At 34.6% G+C, this 25,125-nt stretch overlaps 1 pseudogene; it reads right to left on the bottom strand.

Annotated features, from left to right (window-relative positions):
- Positions 1–13,519: 13,519 nt before the first annotated feature.
- Positions 13,520–25,125, bottom strand: part of LOC119059287 (pyruvate dehydrogenase (acetyl-transferring) kinase isozyme 1, mitochondrial-like) — a 74,964-nt pseudogene continuing 63,358 nt past the window's right edge.

Genomic DNA, 25,125 nt, shown 5'->3' with positions numbered 1-25,125 from the left:
CCTCAGAACTCCAGGTGACGACTTGCCCTATGTTCCCAATTTTTTGATGGGTGCAAGAAAACCATTACTTTTAAGTTTGTTCGAGTATTTCTTTCTGTAAGGAATAGAAACATTTCTGAAAGGAATGTATCACAAAGGCAGATGATCTACCCAAGCCTTAAAAATAAACTTAAAAAACTTTACTTTCTTAAAGAAAACATAAAATCAGCCTATAGAAAGAGTTATTAAATCTAATTTAGTGATTAAATATTTTGAACTAAAAATGTAAATGATACATTTATAAATGATAAAGAATAGGAAATATGTGTACGAGTATGTATGAGTGTAAAGTCTGAGAGACTTTATTTTCTTTTTTTAAAGAAAACATAATGCATGATCATGCAAAGAAAATTTCTAGGTAAACTCTAAAAGTATATGTGATACTTTGATTTTTAGTAAGAAATATACATTTGGTCTTCATCAGGTTTCTAGCACAGAGCTCCTGAAACTCTTGGAATTTTTGTGGTGAGTAATAAGTGTCTTGCTGTGCTCATAAGATGACCTTTAGAAATCCACTAGATCATGTAAGGATGGGGCTGGTCACCAGAGGAACCAATGATGTGATTGGATTACATAAACATTCTCAGTTTCTTTAGAAAGCACAAAAACAAACCTGACACAGTATCATAGGAGTTTGGGAAGGAGCCGGAAGAGAGAATTTCCACTGAAGATGAACTGCTTATTCTCAAGACCATAATAAAGAATCTATCAGGAGGTTTTGACTAAGTATGCTTTTTCTATTTCTACATGTTCATTGACTCCAAAGAAATCAAAGAATCTAAAAAGATCTGATAAAAAGAAATGCTATTCATTGACAGTAATTCCTGCAACAGAAACTGTACTCTGACTTTCAACAAAGCAAATGTTGACACTGGAATTCAAATCCAAGCATCTAACTCCAAACCAAATTTATAATTTACATTCTTTTTTTTTTAAGATTTTATTTATTTATCTTTAGAGGGGAAGGGAAGGAGAGAGGAAGAGAAAAATCAATGCATGGTTGCCCTTTGTGCGTCCCCTGCTGGGAACTGGCCTGCAGGGAACCAGCCTGCAACCCAGGCATGTGCCCTGACTGGGAATTGAACCGCGATTGTCTGGTTCGCAGGCCCGCACTCAATGCACTGAGCTACACCAGCCAGGGCTCAATTTACATTCTTTATTATTCACCATGTATAAGCAAAAATTGATAGTATTTACCTCATTAATATATTTATAGAAAATATAATGAAATCCCAGGTACTTTCTATGTTATATTTAATTATAAATATATTTACACGATACTTGACAATTTCTTCAATAAAATAAGTGTTAATTGTCATTTCATTTTTGTTGTTGCTACCAATTACTGGATTTTTTTTCTGCATCCATTATGCTAGTGTATGTCAGTTATGCATACTGAAAATATACCTCAAAGTCTCTAGTTCTGTTCTATTTTTTTTAGATAGATGCCCCTATTTAAAGATATACTTAATTTTTGTGTTAGCCTAAAGTATACTAAAAAAAGTTAAATGTATTCCAAAATGCATTTATTAAAAGTTAAAAAATATTTTATATTTCATGTCATCCCTTCCAGTGATAATTACCATTGATCTTTTGGTATATGCTTTTTTAAATTTTTATAGTTAAAGTTATGTTTTATGGTACCCTATGTTCTCACATGTTACTGATCATATTAATTATACATTTTAAACTTAACTCTATAATCCCAAATTAGAACTGGAGGGAAAGTTTATTTAATAGAGTCCACTTATTTTGACCTGCTATTTCTCCTTATGTGGCTAGAATGATGTTTGGTACATGCTAATATTTATCATTTATTTTTAAGATTAATTCCTATTTACATTGGAAAGAGCACAGTAACAATAGCATGCATCGTTGTTTTATTTTCCTGGTAAGCGTATGTGAGAGCTATGGTTTGCTGCAAGAGAAAAGAGGGCTGTGCGTTGTTTTTTCCCCTAAATCAAGAAAGTACACAGAAGAGGATGAGCAAATACACGTGCTGAGGGGAGCAACTGGCAGCCAACCAACAGTTAAGGTCTACCTTCTGCTTGATGAGTGACTACGTGGGTCCTTACTATGGTGGATTAATAACTAGATTGAACTAAAAATGACCTTCTCTGTGATTATATCTGTAAAAATATTTAGGAGAAAATCCAAGTGGAAATACAAACAATGAATTTTGCCTTGGAGATAGATAAGGGCTACTAGGATTCAGAGGAGGTATTGATACAGTAGGCAGACAGACACAAGCAGAGCAGGAACAATAGACCCGGTATACAATGTCTCTAGGGCAGACTGCCCTGGGTTGCTAGCAGTAGGCAAAACTGGGAAAACAAGTATGTATGATGGGCCCTCACCCCAGCCATTAGCAAGTCTCTGGTCCTGTGGTTTAGACTCCCTGACCTTTCATTCAGTGGTCATGTGGTTCAGAACCTCCCCTGACCTTTCCTCCACTGGCATGTCACCAGTCATGTGATAGATCCTCTTAGAGGAGGAACAAAGAGGCTGGAGAAGAGCATCATAGGAGTCCCATACTAGCCCTTACACACCCACACCCTTAAGTTAATCCTTCAGGACAATGGGGCTCTGGCCTGCATCAAATAATCTTAAGAACAAAGCCTGGGGTCTTTTGAGAACAGAGACGGACTTTTGGTCAAACTAGAGGTAACATCTAGGCCTCATTTGTTTTTTATCTCTAGGCCCCGGAAAGCAGAAAACAAGATGAAGAGATGTCATGGCTGACATCAGGGCCAGATGCAATGACAAATTACCCTCTACCTGGAGCCGACCAATCAGTAAAGACCATGACCTAGCTCTGGCGCATGTGGGCACTCGCGAGCTCTCTCTCTCTCTTACATACACCCACACCTTTCCTGTCTCTTTCTTATGTCTTTGCAAGTACTTTTGCTTTCTTTCTCCTAAGGTCCAAGGGCCCTTCTTTTGTCTCTGTAACTTGTCTTCTAAGTCCATGCAGACTTTCTGTCTTATCCGACACGGCTCACTTCTTTTACCTCTGTGACTTTCTGAATAAGTTTTCAATTGTATTTGAGCCTTGACTCTGAATTTTTTCTTAGCCAAACACAAAGAACAAGATCTAACTTGTTCTTTGGTAGAAATACCACATTAGCTAATTCTAAAAAAGCTTTCTAGATTTTAATCTTCAATGAAAGGGCATGCTAGCATTATATGACCTTTTAATATAGAATGGCACACTTCTTTCTGAAGAGATCTATATAAGAAGCATTTATTATGAAATGTATAGTTTTGAAATCATGAGTTGGAAAGTCTCAGAAACCAATGCTGTGTCTCAGAGTAAATTGAAATTAAAGAAAAAAACTAAAATCTGAAGCATCAACACCTAATCAAATACAAATATAGAAAAATATTTAAACATCTTTTAGTCTTAAGAAGCTAACATTGGAATTTATTTTTTGTTCTGATGCTGAGTTTGCTATATATACACATTTATTAAATGTTTCTCTTAATAAACTTGACTCAAAAAGCCTAGCTCAGTTATTCTACAAAATCCTGGTGTATAGGAACACTATACTGAAGATGCAGTTTCAGTAAGAAAAAAAGAATCCTCCAGTTCAAAACTAATTTCATTCTAAAAGTAAAATCATACCTCTGTCATTAAATGAAAATGATAATAATAGTTGGAGATGTATTGGGAATATATGAATTATATAATCATATGACATATAAAAGATATGTAATATTTTATACTTACACTTTCTAGCAAAAAAGATGTATTCACAAAATGTTTAACTGAGTCTTGTTTTTTAGGAGTTTTATTTATGAACACAATAATTTCCTTATTTCCTCTTATTACCATAAATATCTCTGTTGATTAAAGTTAGTTATACTTTAATTACTCAAAAGTATATTTTCAGAGCTTTCACAGGTAGTCAACACAACCAAAGTGTGCATCTTAAAGTATTGAAAGTAAGGAGGTGTACAGTAATTTTTATGATATTACTATTTCTTGTTGAGACCAATATAATGCAACTAAAATTGTTGTTTTCTTGGCAGTTTCTAGGTCACTTAGCATGATAATCTATTAAGCAGCATCACAAAATATTAACTCTTACCATAAACTTTTGACTTAAGAAAAAAGAACAGACTGAAGCTTTAAATTTTATTTACTATATACGCGTTAGAAAATATTTTAGATAGTTAAAATTTACATTTTAGTGATATATTAAGACCTTTATTAATAATATCAACACACTGGATATTGAACAGCAAGCCATAGTGGCTTAATAATTAAATCCACACTGGGATGGGTATAAGATATATCATAACTGTGCAATTGACAAATACGTCCCGTATACTTTAAATTCATTTTCATATGAATATTCCTCAGAGCAGCCACTATTCAGGTAGGCTTTAATATGGTGACAATTCTTTCACCATTTATGACATGGGAAGTTTTATAAAGCAGTCATTCTTGTCAATGTCTTACCTTATTTTAATTTGTTTGAGGTTGTTCTACTGTTGTATCTTAATTTTACAGTTAGTGTATATAACTCTAGAGTTTTCCTTCTTCCTTGAACAAACTAACCGAATAAATGACCAACTCTGAAGGATAATCTATTATTCAGCTGGCTTTTTTTGTTGTTGTTAGAAAAGTCTTAAATTATCTTTACTGTTTTCAAGCTGATTTATCTCTTTTCATATCCATATTTATTTTCCTTCATGTAAAATTAATATCTTAAATAAGATAACCTTTATCATAATCAAATATAGCAGAGCAATAATACATTTACATAATTGAAAGTTAACTTTTAAATATTAGACTAAGGTAGATCAATCACAGAGAACAATTTAATATTATAATTTTTAAATAATGATTACTTTGATCACTAGAACTCATGGAGATGGAAAAATAGCAAAGCATAAGTTGCCTTTTTTAAAAAATAAGAAAATGGAAGCCACTCAGATAAAGTATGTTTCTATGAGCCTGTGGGGTTAGAAGTTAACAAATGAACTACTTTCATAAGGTTTCCTTCATAGGCTTTCATTTTATTAAAGCTACGGTATTGATTGCTTATCTTTTTTTTAAATACTGTGAACTTTGTACCATTAACATTATTTTTCAGATAGTAAAACACCAATATGGGAGACAAAAGTCACCATTCAGAATTCTCCTTATCACCCTCCGTTGAACTTAGGAGCTTCCTTTCTTTCTTCTTCCAGTTATATAAGGTATAGTCCTCTTAAACTAATAAACAGATTGAATGGCTTACAGCAATGGGATTAAAGTCATTAACTACATATATTAGGCCAAGTTTGAATACCTAGAAACCTAATTTTTACTCTATAACAAGGATGAGATAGCATTTTCTTTCCTATTTGAGGGAATATTCTGTGCCCAGTGAAATAATCATGATTCACATTAGAATATTTTGTTAACTATAACTTTTACAAATATATTTGTGTTCACCTCTAATATTAGAAGATATTTATGTGCTCTCTCTTTTGGCCTTAAATTTATTCTATTTGGTTCTTATTAGAATTATACCAAGCAGCCCAGGCTGATATGGCTCAGTGGATTGAGTGCACACCTGCGAACAAAAGGGTCACTGGTTTGATTCCCAGTCAAGGCACATGCCTGAGTTACAGGCCAGATCCCAAGTTGGGGGCATATGAGAGACAATCACATGCTGATTTTCTCTTCTCTCTCTTTCTCCCTCCCTTCCCCTCTTTCTAAAAATAAATAAATAAAATCTTTTTTAAAACAGAATTATTGCAAACATTTATTTTCAATATTTTTATCTTCATCCCTTTCTGCTCATTGCTGTTCAATCTGAGACCCATGCTCACCTTTCAGGCAGCTCTCTGCTTGCACCGTGTTTCCATGACCACCATCCCATCGATGCCCTCGAATTACTTTGGGTTTCCCTAGTGAAAAGTCCCATTCCCTTGGAGCACTTCTCTGAGCTACCTAGACTGATACTCTTCATCATATCTTATGGTGTTAATATGTATCCAGCCTGAATGTGGTTTTTTTAAGTTTTATTTTACTGTTGTTTCTATATCAAAGAATATTAAAGGTTTTCAGATATTACTGCTAAAACAAATTTTAAAAAATAAGTCATTAATATCTAATGATTGTGTTCTGTCAGTTCATGCAGGGACAAATATTTTGTCAGGGTGATCTGCTCCTATATCCTTAAATCATAATACATGAGTGAATAGCTAGCTACTCTGGACAATTATAATATATTCATTTTAGTCACCTACAAGTTTAGTTAAAAATATCGTTGAGGGCAATAGGCTTGGTACGTGGATGTCTTAAATTGCCTATTATTTTCATAGAACTGATCCTAGTTCTGAGAGAGAGAATTGTATAAAAAATAAAGTAATAAGGTGTTATTATATACAGTAGTTTTTACTTCTCAATGGTAATCACTGTTAGTACATGAAAGTACCTAATTTCTTATAACATCTTATAAAACTAAGATTAAATCCAGCAGCATACAATGGTTCATCAAAAATTATAAATAGTAAAAAATGTCGTGTTGTACTTTTAGCACTTCAATTTTATTTCTGCATTTTTAAGCGGTAAAGATTTTGGTTTGCTTTTCTACATAATTCATTTAACTTTTATTTATTTATTTTAGCATCAGCTGTATATCTGGATCAAGATTGCTGGTAATGCAAGTGCACCACTATAGACAAGATGCAGGTTCCAATAGTGATGGCAGTTTATATAAGAGACATGTATACTAAACAAATAATCAAGTGACAGAGATCGTTTCAATTAGGAATACGTTATAAGAAGGAAATAAAAGATGGTGATGAAGTGTCTATGGAAGAAAATTAGTTTTGGGGAAATCCTCTCTGTAGGGATTCATTTCTGAAGAAATAAGTTAAACTGAGACATCTATCACAAAAAGGTCTCTAGAGCAAAGTATACCAAACAAAGGAGGGTGGAAATGGGAGGGAGGTGGGGAGGACTAGGGGGGTGGGCTGGGGTGGAGTAAAAGACAGAAAACTGTACTTGAACAATTAAAATAAAATTTTTTAAAATACAAGTAGAATGTAGGAAAAATATAAAGCCTGGTGTGGTTGGACATGAGTGATCAGGATGGACAGTGATAAGACCTGAGGATGGAGAATGGTCCCGGGGTATCCAACCTTTTGGCATCTCTGGTCCACACTGGAAGAAGGGTTGTCTCAAGCCACACATTAAATGTGTTGTGACACATAATCACAAAAAAAATCTCATAATGTTTTAAGTAAATTTGTAACTTCGTGTTGGCCTACATTCATGGCCATCATGGGCCTTGGGCTGGACACTCTTGATTGGAGACATTAGGACTCATAGTGCCTTGGGAACAAGGCAGAGTACGAATTTTAATGAAATGCCATGTCAAGCTACAACAGGACTTTAGGTAATATATAAAAAGCCATGACTGCCATTTATTTAAAGATTACTCTGGCTGCTCTGTAGATGGTAAATTTAAAAGGACAAGAATGGAAATTGAGAGACCCTTAGGTTCAGTGGTTCACAGAGGAGAGAACAGTACTTCTACTGTAATGTTAATAGAAGAGTTGGGAAGAAAAGGCTGAATTGCCTACAGATTCAGTCATAGGTTAGGTGTGGGTGCTAAGGGAAATAAGGAAATCAAAATGGTTGGGCTTGAACCTGTCAGGAGGTAGTGGTGCCATGACTGAAAGGGTGAAGAGGTGGGGAAGAATAACAGCTTTGCCTTATTCTTTGACCTCTCACTACTCAAATCTCATTTTATATGGATTTATACATGCTGCATTTTTAAAATTTCAAATCTATTCAATGAGTTGTTTATTAATTTAAAAATTACTATATACCAGGTGTTAGCTTGATAAGAAATTGCCCTCTTCTGGCCTCCAAAATTAGTCTGGAGGAGGCAGACATAATATTTTACAGTTATCAACAGTTTTAAATGTTTATAAAGTGCCATACACACAAAATAATTGCTGACACTTGTAGCACTTACCAGAAATTTCTAACAAAGGTGCCAAATGATTGGTCCACTCACATTTTCTCCCACAACCCCATCTGTATATTTTAACTTGCACCTATTGCCACTTACACTTATTGTGCCTTTATGTTTACAGGTAAATGTTACTTTCAAACTCTATAGAAATATAAGATAAGCCACAAATGCATTGTTTTCTAGTGACAATATCAAAAAAGGTAAAATACATAAATCAAATAAACTATTATATTTCATGTTCCACAATATGTAAACATATCAGTTTAATATGTATTAATATAAAACATAAATGAAATTAAAGTTTTTTTCTCTTTTTGTATCTGCACTAAGTTTTTGAATTCCATTGTGCATGTTACTCTTATAGCACATCTCGATTTGATGAACACCTTTCAAGATTGACCCCATGTGGCTAGAGACTATCACTGTATTGACAGTACACCTCTGGAATTTCAGAACCATGCAAAGTAAATAAATAATATTAGTAGTTCGCTTGGAAGAGAACTTTCAAACTTTGCTGCCACGTGACTGTCTCAGGATAACAATTCCCTAGGATGGTACAAATCAGATGAAAATTTCAAGAAAATAACATGTAAAATGTCAAGGACCTTTATGACAGTATGTGATATCAGTTTGAAGCGTGACTTATAAGAATAGACCTGTGGATGAGAAAGAAAGGAGAGAAAGAAAGGAGGGACAGCAATGAGTCTAAAAAGTGACTGAACAATAGCCAATAGACAATGTTACAAAGGGGTCGAAATTAAACATCTCAGTGTGTATTCAGGACATAGTAATCACTATGAGAATAAAGACATAACATTTTGTGTAAGGAATCAAGGACAAGGCTGACAAAATGACGAGGAATGGCATGAGATATGTTCTAAGCTTCAGGTCACCGTGACCTTAGTGGGAAAATACAACAGTGCTGAGAGGTTGAGAAAGAGTCATACAAAAAGGTAAATAGGTAATGTGGTATTGGAGATAACATGGATTTTTGAAATAGATAGACTGCCATTCACTATCATCAGTTTTCACAACTGAAAGGGACTAGAGAGATTACTCCTTCCTTGTAAATTCAATGTTGGAATTAAGGAAAATAATAGGAACAGTTTATTTAGACTTCCTAGGACGTAGCAGGTGCTACACAATGACAGCATGTTCTGCCTCTCCCACCTCCCACTCTCTCTGTCTCCATCTCTCCTCCCTCAGACGCAACAGATCAGCTATACACAAAGGGGGATGTGCAACTGGTATTGTGGCAAATCTTTAAATGAGCACATTTTGTGAGCCGATAATTTTGATATAACCACTTTGTCATACAACATGCATGATGGATAGGTTCTGTCATTTTAGAATAGGAGTCAAATAATTGCTGGGGATGTGAGTTACAGCCAACCTGTCAACTCCTAAGCAACCCCCCCCCCCCGCATGTCCTTATGTACCCTATTTTCTTTGATCACTGAGATGCATATGTAATAGCAATTGGTACTGGAATTCTGAGTTTCCATTGAGACAACCCTGTTTTAACAGGATCAAAATTGTTTATTATATAAAAGATATGTGGATTATTGGAGGCTGTTAGATTTTAGTTTTGACTTTAGAAAAGTATAGCCTTCTGGGAAATAAGTATTTACTAGATGATAAGGAATGAGTAGAAGTAAACTATATCATTAATTATACGAGGTATCTGTGTAAAATATTCTTCTGGAAAATGAAATGTGTGATTTAGAAGTCAGAGGACCTCAGCTCTTTCCCTTACCCACAAAGGCCCTACATTCACCCAGATCTCAGCCCATTTACAAATAATCAGAGCAAAATTGCCCTCCTAATTCTGTTCTCCTTGCAGATGCCATGTTTTCACAGATCCTGACATCATTTTATTGCCATTTCCTTAGTGAAAATGGCAATTTGTTAAGCAGTGACTTAGTTTAATGCACCTTGCCAAAGTGAGTCATTTGTTCCTTTGCCAAAATGACCAGATTGATTTTTTAAAATTGCATGAAAGTTAACTTCCATTCTTATCTACTTTAGTTGTTTTCTACATGAAAAGTTTGAATTATTTGTTCAAAATAAAAATCCAATTGTCAGAACATTTTGGGAACACTGCGTCTGGGGATAAAATGAAATGGTATTTTCATCATCTCTCAATGATTTCTTCTCTCTAGTTAGATGATCAACTTTAATCTAAGTTTTCATGTTATTTTTAAAAAAGGTTTTTTAAAAGAACATAGTAGGACTCTATACAAAAATAATAAAAGTCTTTGTTGTGATTATGCTTAATCTTTCTGTTCTATAAGATGTATGACTTAATAACAGAGAAATTTCATATAAAATTATAGGTTTAAAGTAGTACTACTATAGGTAATAACATACCTTCAGTAAGCAGAGGCTGGATATTATTAGTCTAACATGCCATGTAGGAAAACAATATTGTTTTGGATTTGGGGGAGAGTCATCTTGTATAAAGTGAGAATAAGAGAAATCCTCTGTGAAGTTTACTTTTAGGATGACATTAAAAGACACAATTCAATAAAATCTGCATAAGTTAAAAAAAACTGCTTTGTGTGCACTGCAATTTCTATAAAAGTCTCATTATGTTTTATATACAGGTGACCATCTTTAATAGTTTTCTGTTTCTATTACCAAACAATAATTGTATTTGACCATAATAAAGTGAAATAATGTTATCTGAGAAACCTAAAACACTTTACAGATACTACAAGTTTCCATTTGTTTTATTTTCATAAGACATGTAGAGATTATCCTCCACCCTCAATTATACAAATTATTTGTGCAATATTTTAATGGCATTATCCTAATTGAGTCTCATTGTACTTCTTTTATTATGATTGCTCCTTCTTTTTACCTTCTAAAACTTTTAGGATATTTCTTAACTTAATATTTTATAAGGAGAGATATATAGTATAGGGTAATTTTCTTGAATAGTTTTCTCATTTTTCACTGAAACTATCTTCAAAGCTTATCTTCATAAGAAATAAACCTAAGATTTATATTTTGTTCATAGAATGAAGTCACACAATGCTTTACTAATTTAATCTAATTTAGAATTAACTACTATATTGATTATCTTCTGCATAACAAACTACTCAAGATCTAGTACCTTGAATTGACCACTTTACTACTCATGATGCTGTGGGTCAGGGACTAATCAGGCCTCCTCGGGGTTGGCTTTTCTCTTCTTGGGGTGTTAGCCAGGGCTGCTTAACTGGGACTGGAGGAGCCAAGAAAACTTTACTTACATGTGTAGTAAGAGGTGACCCAATAGTCCAGAGATTGGCTAGTCCCTTACCTCTTTGTAATCTTACATCTTCCAAAGCATGCCCTTGTGTCTTCTTTCTGAAGTGCGGTTGGGGTGTGGGGTCAGAGATTTTACATCGTGACTCAAAGTTCAAAGGGGATGAAGACATTCTATTACTTAAAGTCAAGTCACAGGCTAGCAAAGCACCTCAGGGGAGAGAGATAATAAACCCATTCCTTGATGGGAGGAACAGCACGTGGGCACAGAGAAGGGGGCGGGGATTATCGGTGGCTCTCTTTGTAGACAATCTATCACAACCACTATATTCTACCCCACGCACACTGTTGGTTATTCCCTGTCCCTCTGCTTATGCCTCTAACTATCTCTACCTGTTAAAATCTTATTTGTCTCTCAAGGATGATTTCAAATATCCTCTCATAGACTGCCTTTTACATGATGGCTTTTGCCTGCATCTTTGAAGATTTTATCTTTACACTGAAAAGAGTAAAATTAAATATCTGTCTTAATTTTTTTTTGGCAGTTTAGGTAATCCCTCTTCTCAACTGTGTAAACAAAACAAAAGCACTGAATCCACTGATCAGCTATGTCATAGTTTCACCTGAGTTAGCAGCAGCAATCTCCTTACACCTTCCTTTACTTGGTCAGTTGACAGACTCTGATTTTCTTGCTACCTCACCAGTCTCCTGCTTTTCTCTGTCCTTTGTTGGATTTCATTGAAATGTCTCAGGGCTCAGTAGCACAATCTCCTCGCTTCTCTATCTGCAATAGCATCCTTATTTGCATCTATACCCATTGCCAACTAGAATCAGCAATCCAATTTTACGTCTCTTTAACTCTAGACACAGGGGTGGCCGACCTTTTGGTGTCAGTGGGCCACACTGGAACAAGAAGAGTTGTCCTGGGCCACACATTAAATACACAAACACTAATGAAGTTGATGAGCAAAAAAAAAATTTTTAAGTAACTTTATAATTTTGTGTTGGACCCCATTCATAGCCATCCTGGGCTGCACGTGATCTGCAGGCCATGAGCTGGACACCCCTACAAGAGGTATATATACAACTGATCGGTTAACATCTCTATTTGTTGGTCTAATGAACACCCAGTATTTATAAAATTAATGTCTTTAATTTTTCCTTTTTATTGCCTTTATTGGGGTGACACTGGTTAACAAAATTATACAGGTTTCAGTGCACAGTTCTCCTCCACATCATCTGTAGACTGTATAGTACGTTCACCACCACAAGCTCAGTGTTTGTCCATCACCAGTTTTTAAAGTCCACTTCCATCTGTTGTACTGCTAGCTTCTCCATGGCAATAAGTGGTACCAGTTACTCAACCCCAAAATCTTATGATCATCCTTAAATCCTCCATTTTTATCGCATCCTACATTTCAACCATCATTAAGAATTATCCTTTAGCTTTACTGTGCAATTATATCTTGGGTTACATATCACCACATTCATTGCCAATGACCTTGTTCTTGTGGCCATCATCTCTTCATTAGACCACTACAGAAACCTCTAAACTCTTCCTGTTCCCACTTTTGTTCCCCTATTACCTATTTTTCACAATGAATTGGAATAAGCCTTTAAAATTTTATATCATTATTTTTATTCTTAGCTCAAAACACTACAAAAATATTTTATTGCACTGATAGTATTATCCAAATTTGTTTTTAAAAGATTTTATTTATTTATTTTAGAGAGGGGAAGGTAGGGAGAGAGGGAGAGAAACATCAGTTTGTGGTTGTCTCTTCAGTGCCCCCTACTGGGCAGCTGGCCTACAACCTAGGCATGTGCCCTGACTGGGAATCAAACCAGTGACCCTTTGGTTTGTGGGCAGGCACTCAATCCACTGAGCCATACCAGCCAGGGAATATTATCCAAATTTGTTATCATGAGATACATTGTTTCCATATGCTTTCATTTCTCACTTACACATTTATTGCTCATTTAATATGTCCAGCCACACTGTCTGGCTACTTTTCTAATAATATATGTCCAGCATGTTCATGACTCCAGGCCTTTGAACTTGCTAATTATTCTTTCTGGATTTTTTAAAAATAGGCATCAGCAGAATTCAATTTCCATTTATTCTACCCAAATATCTGTGAAAAGGACACCTAAAGTATTTAATACAATATCGTTTGGAACACTGTGCCTTCCAAATTTAATACAAAAGCCACATTTGGATTTCCTAGGAGTTGCAAGTGTATCTAGGCACTGTGAACCGTTGTTATATCTTTTGGTTCTCTACTGGAGACACACCAGTCGTCAACCTCATGGGTGGCACTGAAATGCTTCCAGGCATCTTTGTTATACACTGGGAGTCTTTCTATTAATTCTGTTGACAGAGCTTTAATGTTGGTCACTGCATCTGTCTCAGCCCTCAAGAGAATACAGCTTCCGGTCTTCTTGGAAGGATGTGCATACAGAGAGGAGATGGGTAGTCCACAGCCAAAACCAGCCAGGGAACTGGTTGGGGCATCTGGACATGAGGTCAGGGTGCGACTGAGTACATGTAGTTGAAGAGGGTCAATTTTCCTCAAAGGAACACCACCTCCTCCTTCACTCATCTTCCCAGCAAATCCCCATTACCTAGTGTGACATGGATCTGAATGGGTAGATGAACACCACAGTATGGTGTCCCAATGTTGCTTTCATTGCATTCTTGAAGAGTTCAAACACTATGTGATGGAGACTGGGTGGTACATAAACCACTTATATTGGCTGTCCTGGTGATTTTGCATTTAGTTCTTCAAACTCTACTTAAGGTGAGTTAATATAATATAACTCACATAGACGCCTAGCATTTTCAAAGCCGCCTTGAATAGTTTCAACTACATCGCAGTTGGGGTTTATGCTTCCCATGTGTTTTCCATGAAATGATCTTATGTCTCTCCCACCAAACAATGAAGTGTGCTGAGTAAGATTCTGACTGAAATGTGACTCATGAAGAAGTGATCCAAAAATTACTGAACATTCCGGCTGGTGACAGGATCCACCCCACCCCCTCCGCCCCCAAAGCTCCCCTTGTGTTCTACCACACCCTGAGCCATCCTGGGAATAATGTCATGGTGTCAGTTTCTGATCGGTATCATGGTATCCATAAAGTCATAAATAGTTTTAGCAACTTCAGCACTTTTGTACTTAAAATCAAAAAGCTCCTAAAGACTCTGGATAAACCAGCTTTGTACCAATTTAACTGATGATGTCCTGAGAAAATTATCCGGAGAAAGACATTTCTCTCATTATATTTGCCAATCTAACAGGCCATTCTTGCCACAGAAACATCAATGAGGTCCTTTCGCAAGTATTCACCGATCCTAAGTCCGGAAACTACTTCATGGACAGCAGGAGAGGGGGAGGGAGAAGGGGGAAGGGGGTGGTGGGCAGAGAGAAGTGCATGTAGAAGGCCACTTGGCCTGGAATGGAGCCTGGGTGCAGGTGAGGCCTCGCTTGGCTGGCGCTGGAGCCAGTGGCAGGGGGCCCAGAGCTCACCGGCCTCCCAAAGTTCCGTCCACACAGCAGCTGAGATCCAGGCCAGAGGAGCCACAGAAGCCAGAGCCCCTCCGGCCAAGTGGCTACTCCCGGGAATGTGTTTTTGAATATTTGTTGGAGCTTCCTCAATACCACCCTCAGGTTTTAGCTCTTTAATGTCATAGAAAGGTCTTTCATGAATATCCTATCTCAAGTAGCGTACCGTTCTTATCGCTCTTTTTACACTATTTTTATATTTGAATCATTTAGAACAAATGGACATCATATTTAATAAAAGTTAAGTTTTCAGGGATGTATATAATCTCATAACCCAGAATTCAGGAGAGAGTTCTGGGCTAGGAAATGAAAATTTAATTTACTGTGTGGCTACTTTCTAATTTTTCAACTTTAAAAATTCACTTTAAAGCTAAACCATTTTACTGAATTATATATATATATATATACACACACAGAGAAGTCTCATTAACCCCAATCCTATATCTATATATACATGTACATATTAATTTTTTACATATGTATAATTTAAAAATTTACATACTTTATATATATATATATTTTTTTTAGATCGAGGGACTGTGAAACTTAAAGTCTGTGAATAGGTGTCTAAATGCTAGAGCAGCATCATTCATTGGTGATGCAAAGCTGGGAAAAATTCCTGAACTTAACCGGATGTCAGTTTACTGACATTTAAAATAGGACTAAAAAACAACCGTTCTATATTGCTTTTTTAAGATAAGGTTGTGATGTTTGGGGCACAGTGCAACTGGCATTATCACTTAATGATTACAAATGGACTTATATTCACAGTTTTGAGGTCTCTTTCTATGGGTATACTAATAACAGGTGTTTGTGAGAATACTTGGGAGCAACTCTCTTTGCTTCTCTCTCAGTCTAGTTCACTTAAAAAATTCTTTATTTCTGTCTTTCGGGGGGAATAATATAACTCATTTTCAAAGAAAGCAAATGAAAATGTCTTGTTTAAAAACACTGAGTTTTGCACATCTGTGTTTACTAAATCAATTACTATCTTACTGTTACAATTTTAGCACATGCAAATGCTATAAAACCGATTAACAAATATTTTGAATATCACTAAACAAATTGGTAGAGTAAATAAATTTAAACCCTCACTCTTATTTTTTCATAGTAGTCTTCTCTAGAGACACTTTTTTCTTTTAGGTTAAAATACAATCACAGCAAGCCATAATCCTTGTTTAGTGTCTGACTCATTCATGTGGCTGGTTATTTAAGCTTGAAATACAATTCCATTGACCTGGTAACAGCAGAACTATAAGTGGATAAAAACCATTTTGAACTTTCCAATACTCTCCTGAGATTTAGGCCTTCCATGTTCCATGAAAAGAAAATAAATAGGTTGGCATTAAACATCATTTTTAAAAGTAATAGTGAATTTCAAAGACTTCTTTGGAGATTGAGCAATGAAATGTCATTGAAAGTAAAAAGAATTGTATTTTTGTTATTGTTGTTGAATTAATACAAACTTTTATGCTTTTAATAAGAAGCTATCAAATACATTGTAGGTTTGCATCTAATATCTCAGGTTGATGGACTTTAGCTCCATTATATTTGTAAAGAAGGTCAGCTTGAAACTAACTTTTTCACTATTATGTTATTTATCACTTTAACCAGACATGCAATTTTTCAGACCTTTCAGATCAAAATAATATGATTTTTGTGATAAAAATAATGTATCATACTCACAAAAATAAACCCTGGAAGGTGAGCACATTTATCAATAAACTTGATAAATGTGCCAACTGCATTTTTTGGATGAACTTCAATCAGCTTCATACACTGCAAAATTTCCAGTGTTACCAATTTGTTTTTAAAGAAACAATCTCCAAAGCTTTTCAATTAAATAACAGTAGGTCTAATAAACTATTGTAATAGTGCATTGGTATTAATAGGATTCATGTGTTTTCAGCAATTCAGTTTGCATTCCATTGAAGTGGCTAAAATTTCACTTTATTTTCACTCCCACCCCCTCCCACCAGGTGAGTTTAATGTACATTTGAGTTTAGCGAGTATTTCACATTGCATATGTAATAAATTTATCTCATTTCATTTATTCTTGAATTTATCTATGACAACATAGGATGGATATTTGGACTATGGTCCATTTTCTTTTTTATTGAAAAAAGGCAAAAATAATATGGTAATCGAAAACCAATAATTGCAGTGTAATTAAGTCATTTTGACCATTTCCAAATCTAGTTGAATATCTTTCCATTAGCAAAGTTATTGGATGACATATCTAAAGTCAACTATTGAAAGCAAAATTATTGTATATTTGCCATTTTTTAATTATCGCAGATCTGGAAATTATGTCCACTATTAGAACTTGATATTAATAACTCATATAATTTCAAAAAATAAGTGTTTAAAATGTTTTAAACCAAAAGAAAGTTCTACATAGAAGACATTTCTATATTATTGTATACACGTATGTCATTTTATTTTCTCAGCATAAAAATGTATGGTGTGTGTCTTTTTGCTGTTGTTTTAATCCTCATCTGAGGAGTGCTTATTGATTTTTAAAGAGAGTGAAAAGGAAGGAGGGAGTAAGAGGGAGAGAAACATTGAGATAAAAGAGGAACATGAATTGCTTGCCTCTTGTACATGCCCTGACTGAACACAGGGCCCAGGCATGTGTCTGGACTGGAAACCGGTTCCGTGACTTTTCAGTCTATGGGACTACACTCCAAACAATTGTAATGCCACACAGGCCAGGGCTGTATGTTGTCTTTTTATAACAGTATATTGTAATCCTTTCAAAATGATAATGTAGGACACACTAAGATTTTCTAAAAAGTATAAAGTGGATCTGGTGAAATTGTAAATTTATAAACACACCCTTGTGTAGGCTACAGCTGATTTGTAGATAGACAAGGGGAAAAAAAACTTTCTTCATTGCTGGACATGTCTGGATGTCTGTTTTTGACCCTTGGCTGTAATAAGACAGTGGGACTTAGGGTATGCTTTATGAAGTCTGAAATTTCCCCGGCAACCCTTAGGGTCACTTTGTTTATTAAGGGTTTTTATCTGACATAACAGCTTAGGTAGCCCAGCTTGTCTATATGGTTAGAAGGGCATGAAACTCCTGGGAGTTTCTGCTTTGAGCTCTTTCGAAGCCAAGATTCCTAGCACAGATCTCTGTGGTTCAACTCAGAAGCAAAGTGAGATCTCTTTGCAGCTAAGGGCCCTAGGGAACTCGTCCCTGGAAGGAATAAATTTTGCAAATTCAGTGGAGAAATTCATCACATTTACACAAGAGAAGTCACTAGAGAAGCTGGATTTATAGAGAAGATTATCTACCTACAAAGAAATCTACACAACCTGTTTTTATAAGTAACAAAAGTTAAATGGCACTATGAGATTGTTTAAAACCCGAAGTAAGTGATATAAAAGGCTCAGATATCCCCTTGTTACCTAAATGAAGATGTGTACTTGTTGATTATGATGGTCAAACCAAAAAACCCTGTTTCCTCTCCAGGAAACACACAGCTTATTCATGAAAGTTATTCTTCACTGGAAGCTTGAACAGTGAATATAATGAAAGAATTGTCAGCTTGTAAGGACTGAGCATTTCCTGACTTGTACAGTCCCAGCCTAGCACAGGTTAACTTGCTGCTGGGTGAACATCTTGGAGCCAGGAGTCAGGGAGAGTTTTGCTAGGGTGGGCTGCATGTCCTCCGCTCTTGATTAAATGTCTAAATCTTCAGAAAATCACACCATACACTAAGTGTGTAGGTGGAGACTCTTCTCATGCATTTGCATTGCACATGAAAAGGTGCGGTGACGTTCAAAATGTTATGCCAGGCACCATATTTCTTAAACGTGGCCTATTATATAAGGGAAGAACTGTGGAACGAAATAGGCAGCTTGAGAAAAGAAAATGAGTCAAATTGTTTTTCTACCTATGTTTTATTTTGCCCCTTTACATTTTACGTAAGTATGAGCAATTGTTTTTCTGGAGGATGTGTTCCAGAGGTGAAGCTTGGATTGGAGTTAGGTCACATAGACACAAGTTAAAACCAGCTCAAAACTTACCAATGTTTACATGTACGCTTCTCAGAGCTATTGAGGATAGCCAAGACACTCATTCCTTATACATCTTGACATTCTTTGGACGTGTTAGTTGTTCTAGAAACACTTACTTGACCCTCTCATCAAAATTAGTAATTCTCCATCCCCAAGTTCTACATCTCCATTCACTGCTAAAACATAGAAACTGTAAGATTATAGTCTTTTCAGCTCTCAGGAGACAGAAATGTTGGGGGGGATAGTTATTACCAAAAAGTTTCATGTATTATCATTTTAATGTAAACAGTCCTATGATATGACTGAAGAAAATGAATGGTTTAAATAATTTCTTCAATAAAAGCAAGATTATTATAAAATATACCAAATAATTTTTAGTAAGTATATCCAATGCTACATTATTGAGAAAAATTTTAGGAAAAAGCACAGTTCAATATGACAGTTCTTAGTAGCAAAAAAGAAATATTTTTTAAACAAATAAAATTAGAAGCTTTTATTTAATATATCCATATTATTGAGCAAAATGAGAAAATGCTGTGTGTACCATGTAACAAATTTAGTAAGCAGATTATTAAATCTAGTTTAAAACATACTTGTACTCCATAATGTCAGCCAGAAGCAATATTTTCATGCTCAATATTTTTGCGTTGAAACATGCTTTTAGCCCTAGGGAGCTCATTTATTATGATTTATACTAGTCTAGCTTGCTTTTTTTTAAATAAAGTGCATTATTCAGTTTTTGTACTCATAAATAACAACTAAGCAAGTGAATATTTAAATGAAAAAATATGTGTAGCATAAATGTAGTGTTATTTATTTTTAACATATTTACATATAACACAATATTTAATTATTGTGTGTAGTATAAATTTACTCATTTTGAAATTTGTCAAATATATTAATGTACCAAATTAAAAATCAAAATAATTTCTTAAATTAGGCATTGTAATCTATACTTCCAGTCATTTCCTTCAAAAAATATGTTTTTTAGATCAGGCTAAAATTGAGAAGCTTTGCTCAGTGGATGCTGTTTGCTTTCCAGGCTGAGGGAAGAAGCCTCCTTCAGGTGCCCCTGTGACCTGGGAGTGGGACACAAAAAGGGCCCCTCTGAGATGGATTCCCAATTCAGCCTCTGGAATATTTAGGGCATTAATCTACTTTTATTCTTCTCATGCATACATAATGAATTAAACGAAGATTATAGATTTTTTTCATCAACCTTGCTTTCCTTTTCCATAACATGGGTATTTCTCAGTTCAATGCTTTGGCTATGAAAATTATTTAACCACCTCTTTAAGTACAGTCAGTTCTCTACCACCTTCAAGCACACCTATCAGTGTCATCAGCGTATGGAGTTTCAGGAATTACTGGGTTCCCAGGCTCTGTAACAAGTTCATGTTGAGCTTTGTTATTTTGTATAGTCCAGTTTCTGCTTAATCTCTATAATTTAAATTTAGTAGTCTACAATGTTCTAGTGAATTGATTATTCCTAGAATTGCTTTATTTCTTCTTTGTCTTTTCTTCCTTTGGCAGTTTTTATTGTTATTTTGATTTTGATTTTGTTTTGCGTTTTTTTCCTTTTAGCCATAGAGTCCGTGTTTCTTCTTCCTTCCCTATAAGGTATTCTACTTTAATCTTACTCAACTCTTTTTAAAAATCTCTTTCTGGCCCTGGCTGGTGTGGCCCAGTGTATTGAGCACCAGCCTGCGAACCAAAGGGTCACCGTTTTGATTCCCAGTCAGGGCATGTGCCTGGGTTGCAGGCCAGGTCCTTGGTGGGGGTGTGTGCGAGAGACAACCACATATTGATGTTTCTCTCCCTCCCTTTCTCCCTCTCTTCCCCTCTCTCTATAAATATTTTCAAAACATCTTTCTGAAATCAGCCATGTTGTTACCCAACGCATACATCTTTATTTGTAATTACACGACTTATGTACACATACTGCCCCAATCTATTTTTTAATTTCAACTCTACAGGATAAATTTTAGGGAAATTGTCTCCTAATGCCAATATTTGCTACCTAAAATCATATATATCTTCTTGGTTTGAATTGGGTTCATATGTGCATTCTTCAGATCGCTTCTGCTTCAACTATCTTTGACTTCATCTGCGAAGGAAATAAAGAAAATAAAGCAGTTTTGCTCAAAGACATATTTTGGTCTGTCAGTAAAGAGCAGATTATCAGATGAGTACTCTCACTCCCAGCTATCACACAGCACTGCACAGCTCGTTATAACAGATAAATTTGTGTTCTCCCAGATCATTAGGCACATTTGGAGAGGTTTTGGAATTTGCTGTTTTGAATACTGAAAAACAGAGTACTAGATAGCAAATTAATATATAGCCAGGCATTTCACAAGTGTTTATTGTTTTTCAAAACTATTTTTTAAATATGGCCATTGGACAAAGCTGCAGCAGGCTTTAATATTCTCAATATGATATTCTTTGACTACTCATTCTCTGAAAATATTTTTGGGGCTACTTCAGAAATTAATTTTATTTACATTTTCTTGCCTTAATGGAGATTTTTAAAGAAGTTTATATTGCAATTAGGTGCAGGAACTGATAGAGTCATCATCATCAGTCTCTTGCATATTTTACTCAAAAGAATTTAAATGTATCCAATGGCCATATTTTTGTAAGTATCTTATATATTCATGTCCTTATATTATTTCCTTCAAATCAGAGAATAGGTGTTTTATGTGCATTCTCACTGTTGCCCATGGATAAATGCTTGTGCATTTAATGTTTTATTAAATTCTATGTTTTCCATGGTATCGTTAAATAAATGTTCATTATCCTGGCTATTTCTAAATAATATTTGGGGTGCTAAAGAAAGTCAAAGAATGCATTTCAAGAAATATAAAAGTTTTCAATTGTATACCTGGTTTTAATAATAAACTGGTTTGAAGATAAATGAAAATTTAAAAAGGTAATTTAAAATGCCATAAATTACTACTAGAAAGACATGTTAGTCTTTTTTCATAATGAGGCATTTTTCACAGTATTGTAATTTTTTTGTTTATTTCCATGTCTTATCTATTGCTTTCTAAACTCCTTAGGTTAAATTTTAAAAAGCTTTATTTGTAAACCAAACACTTTAAGAATAACACATTGACCAGACTATATTAGAAGCACAAATATCTTTTAAATAAATTGAATAAATAGACATTCGACTTTACCATCAATAACAGTATGGCAAAAGTGAATTTTTAAAAACTGATTTTTATTATGATGGGTAGTGTTATAAATTAAATGGCTTAACTTCTTTTTATTGGTGGGAATTAGAGGGGTATTCAAGGCATAAACTGACTACTGCAAATATAAGGACAATCTGGAATGGGTAAGGACATACACGTGCATGGTTCCATACAATGTTTGATGTTGATACGTTAGTAACTGGCTACTCTGAGACTGGATATTTGTATACCCAACCCATTAAGGTGGACAAAAGCTATACTTGCAGGATCACAGGTATATTTCCTTGTGCCTCTAAGGATTGGACCTGATATTTGTCTCAAGAATGAATTTACTTTTGGAGGTAGTTATGTGACACCATTATTCTATTCCTGCATCACAATATGCTTCCCACCTCTATTAGGTTTATCTCCCAAATGTAAAAATCAGCTCCCAGAAAAATATGTGAACACTCCCATACCATACATGTCATGAAGTTCAGTCATATCCATGATATAATATATAAAAGTCTGCGGAATATACACTTTAATTCCATCCCCTCAGTCACCATTTCTCAAACTTGACGAACCCCTTAACACTTCTCAGGTGGCTTAGACAACTGAGTGACTCAGAGTTACAGCTCTTACCACTGAATGGGGCTCTTCACTACACTTCACTTGGCAATTTTTTTCTAGTCCTTAATGACTCAGTTCAAAATTGATCTTCCTCAAATAAACACTCAAGTAACTGCATGAAAGTAAGTTATGGGACTCTCTTACCTTGTCCCTATAGCATTTGCCTCACACCTATATACTGGGCCTCCTGTGAGGCGAGATATTGTCTGGGACTGTCATCTTGCACTTCACTCTGAGACCTATAGGACAAAGACTTTATGTCCATAAGCTTCAAAGTCCATACCTAGACTAATGAGACATTTAAAAACTAACAAACGAATAAATAAAGACAAGTTTTCAAAAAGACCATAAGTCATTTCGTCCTATTTTAGCATCTATTAAATATGTATAAGTGGATAACAATTATAAATTATTTTTAACTCATCTATAATATTAAACAGATCATTCATTAAAATAGGTGACTATATGATCTGCCTTTGACCTAGTTATACTTTATATAAATCAGAAAATTAAAATATGTATTCATTAAAATATTAAAACGTTAACTAACATTTGAAAGAAGAAATGTTTCTTTTTTATAGCTCTGTTACAGTCTATTAAATCTATACATTATTGTCCTTTTGTTCAACTTTCAGCATTATGTAAATTAAGTTTTATTTTTATAATTATTAAAATTACTGTTGTATATTTACAATAATATACAATCCTAAATACAAACCTAAAATTGTGGTGTTACACAAAAAAACTATTTTGTAACATAATATGATAGCATTTTAACAATTCTAAAGTTATTTCTAGATCCAGAGACCTCATCAAATCAAAATGTCCCCAAAAATAGATGCATCCTGATCAGTGGTACTCAAAAAAAAAGGTACCTTATGAGAAGTTAGTATTGTATGCTTAGGCTAAATTTTGAAATAGGACAATTTAATTATAATTGATCTTTCTCCTCTTTCTGTATTCATCTTAGTACCACTCTGTCCTGGGCCTAGTGATCATATGTCTCTTCTTCAGAAAATATATCTGTCTTATAGTGTTCATATCTAAAATTACTTTCTTCCCACGTATTAAACCCTAGAAACTATGACCCACCCTGTATGATTTCCACACTTGTTCAAATTGTCACTCAGACCATATTCAATGTATTCAACAAGTTTGTGTGTTGTTATCTACCCAAATTTTTATAAAAATCATATTTTAATCCACAAATAAATTCACAGCTTCTCCTTATGGGGAATGTAGTTGGGATCATGTATATTTCTCAATGATTCCTTTGTATTTTATAGTTCTGATCTCAATCTGCTTTTTCTTTCTTCCTTTTTTATTGTTCTTCAATTACAATTGTCTCCATTTCCCCCACATTGTTCTCCCCTGCTCCCCCCCCGCCCCCACTTCCTCAGTCAATCCCCATTCTGTTGTACATTACCGCAGGTCCTTCATACATGTCCTTTGACTAGACCCAAAATTTTCCCTCCAACCTCATTATCCCTCTTCCGTATTTTCTCTGGTCGCTGTCAGTCAATACTCTCATTTCAATTCAGAGCAAATAAATCTTTTGCTTTTCACCAATGATATTTAAATTAAAATTCCTGCAATTGAAATGTGTTTTTAAGATAATAGGTCTTGCAGTCTACTTTTTCAGAAATGCTTGTAAAAATACTTATCATGCATAAATTTATATTCAATTTATCGACTAACTAAACTATTAAAAATAAAGTTTTTCCTGTGCTAATTTAATTTCCAGCATTTCTCCACAATGAGTTTAATTCTATTGCATTTTCTACTTAAGTTACGCACTTATACTCATTCAATTTTATTTACGTCATTCAAAATAGCAATTTCTATGTTATAGATCTTAAAAAGATCAGTTAAAGAGCCAAATTCTGATATTGCAATGTTTTATTTTTAGTTCCTTCTGTTTATACTATGGATTCAGCTACTAATATACTAGAATTCTTATAATACAGTTATCTCACTAGGAGGTGAAATTTATTTTATTCAATTTTTGCCTTTGATGAGAAGAGCAATGATATATTTGATATGTCAGAAGCTACTTTTTTAAGCTAGAAATAGAACACTAAAACAATGAAAATAAACCTAATCTTTCTACTGTACTACTCTGAAAAATTAAAAAAAAACCTAATATAGTAGATTAAACTGTTTTATAAGTAAAACTGTGCAAGTATATATATTTCTCTCACTGATTAAAACAAACACTAACTTTTCTTTCATTTTTATTGTTTTTCAAATTAACACTTAGTCCCCTTATACCTCCTCCCCCACCATCCATTTAATCAATCCTTTAGACCACAAAGTTCTTCCTCAAAGCAAAACTTCTCTTCAAGTTTCCTCTTTCTACTTTCTCTTGAATTTACTCCAGGCAAAGTTTACTCTCATCACTCCCCTGGAAGCTTCCTTGTCAAGACTGTCAACGACTATTGGTGATG

The sequence above is a fragment of the Artibeus jamaicensis genome, unplaced genomic scaffold (genome assembly GCF_021234435.1).
Source record: "Artibeus jamaicensis isolate MK-2021 breed Jamaican fruit bat unplaced genomic scaffold, CSHL_Jam_final contig_760, whole genome shotgun sequence".
Taxonomy (NCBI): domain Eukaryota; kingdom Metazoa; phylum Chordata; class Mammalia; order Chiroptera; family Phyllostomidae; genus Artibeus; species Artibeus jamaicensis.
This window is presented reverse-complemented; position numbering and strand designations above follow the sequence as displayed.